Raw genomic sequence first — 2,313 nt, 5'->3', positions numbered from 1 at the left:
CCTATCTATACACACACACACACACACACACACACACACACACACACACACACATTTACACATGTGCATATCAAAACTTAAATATTAATTATGCATGCTCTTACCATTTAGTATATCACTGGTAATAGTCACCAGCTCTCCCAGATAACTTACACACACACACAATGTGGCTCAGATCCAACCTTTTACATTGTCCAGTCTGAGTTCTACTTAGCACGCATGGTACCTTATAGTATCTTCCACCCTAACCAAGGTTCCCGGGGTCTTCACTGGTAAATTCTCACTGACGCATGACTGGCCCCTGAGTCCAGGGAGGCAGTTTCTCTTTCCCACCCATCCCAAGAACCCCAGAGCTCAGAGATGGACGTGGCTCTTATTCTCATCCTCACTACGGTGTCACAACTGAAGCCATTTCTCCCTTTTAAAGGAGATATTTGTTTTTATGTGTTATGTGTATAAAGGTGTTGCCTGAATGTTTACATGTATCCTGTGTGCGTGCCCAGAGCCTGTAGAGGTCAGAAGAGGGTATCAGATCCCTTGGAACTGGGGTTACAGGTGGTTGTGAGCCATGGCTGGGTACTAGGAATCAAATCCAGGTCCTCTGCAAGAATAGTAAGTGCTCTTAACCACTAAGCCATCTCTCCAGCCCCGCCCCCATTTCTCTTTCTAACCTTCCCAGCATCCAGCCCTGAACATTCTATTCCCTAGCCAATATGATTCCTGTGACCTTAGCTACATTCCCTGCCCCGTAAACACATATTCTTCCCCAGCATGTCTACTCTCAGTGGTGAGCTCTATTCTGGAGTCTAAATTGCAAGCATCTCTGTGACTCTCATACCCATCTTTCCCTTCTACTACCCTCCAAGCGCTAGCTGTCTTTCAACTCCACCAAGACTTCCATTTATGGGCCAGATGCTTTAATCATTCTCCTGGACCCATTTCCCTGTCACATCTTCTTGGTTAACGGATGGTTATCCCAATGCAGGGTTCTCTAACTCTCCTGTCAGAGTGTCTGTGGGACCACACACAGCTCTCGTTAAACCACACTGTTACCTATTCCATTCCTCTCCCCATTTTTGAGGAAAATCCTGCAAACGTGACGGTTAATGTAGCTTCATCTCTGTGACCACATATCAGATAGACCCTAATTGTGGCCTGAAATCCTCCCTGCCTACTCTGGGAACTTCCTTCCTGTTAGCTTCCTGAGGTAACTGCATGGATCTGATTGCCCTTTGTCCTCAATCTCTGTCATCCTTGTCTTGCCTTCAGTTACAGCTAGAGACTGCATCTCTTATTTTACCGAGATAATAAAGTGACTAGAAGAGAATGCTCATGTTCACTGTGATGTGCGTGTCGCCAACCTGAAAACCCCCTGCCTCACTGCCTCAAACATTCCGTGCACAAAGGCCCATCAGCCTTCCTGGTTCATCTCAAGAATCACCTTGTTCTTTCTGAAGGCCAGTCACACTACCTGTCATGGGGTCCCATCCCCTTTCATTGTCTTGGTAACTTTGTTTCTTCCTGTAGCTATTTCCCCTCCCCTTCCTCCTTTCCCTTTACCCCATCCCTAATTTCTGGGTCACATGTATCAGCATATGCAAACATCTTCGCTTGTCAGAAATAGAATAAGGCATTCCTTAGCATGATCTCGCTTTTCATCTACTGACCCCAATTTCTCTGCACCTCTTCACAGCAGAACCCATCAAAAAGGCAGTTTATACCTGTCAGTTTATACCTGTCGTCACCCTTTCTTGCCTCTTATTCTCTCTTCAACAGGCTCTTCTTGCCACGGGAACAAAGCAGCTCTCACAGTATCCGTTGCAGACCTACTACTCACTCAGGTCAAATACTCTGACCCGGTCCACACCTCATGCTCCTTGACCAGGAGCTGCATTTCTCATGATTTTCAACTTTGTTTAACAGCCACCCATCCCTCTATCTAACATATGTTTATGCACTGCACAATATCTACACAGCTACCCTACTCGGCTTCCGGGAAGCATTCTGATCTCGCTCTGTACCTTCTCTCTGGAAATGGACTGCCCCTCTGATGACTCCCTTCAACACCAGATTCTGCTCTGTTCTTGCAGCAGTCTTTATACTAGGTTTTTCGCTTCACTTGGGCATAATCTTCATCCAACTTTTTCTTTGCCTCTTTGATTTTTTTTTTTCTTTTCATGTGTATTTTTAGCATGTGTTTTTTCTTCTTACAATCACAGTAGTCATTAATCGCACAGACCTTGTGTTTTGTGTTCCAAAGGCCTTATTAGTCCTCCAGATATATGTGTGTGTGTATATATATATATATATATA

General features: G+C 44.9%; 1 protein-coding gene across 1 annotated transcript in view; it reads left to right on the top strand.

The window, feature by feature from the left end:
- Positions 1-2,313, top strand: part of Dnah9 (dynein axonemal heavy chain 9) — a 322,533-nt gene that overhangs the window by 184,221 nt on the left and 135,999 nt on the right. The window lies entirely within an intron of this gene.

This window comes from Mus pahari, chromosome 14, assembly GCF_900095145.1.
Source record: "Mus pahari chromosome 14, PAHARI_EIJ_v1.1, whole genome shotgun sequence".
In the NCBI taxonomy this organism is placed as follows: Eukaryota; Metazoa; Chordata; class Mammalia; order Rodentia; family Muridae; genus Mus; species Mus pahari.
Note: the sequence above shows the minus strand (reverse complement) of the source record. Positions and strands in the feature narration are given on the sequence as shown.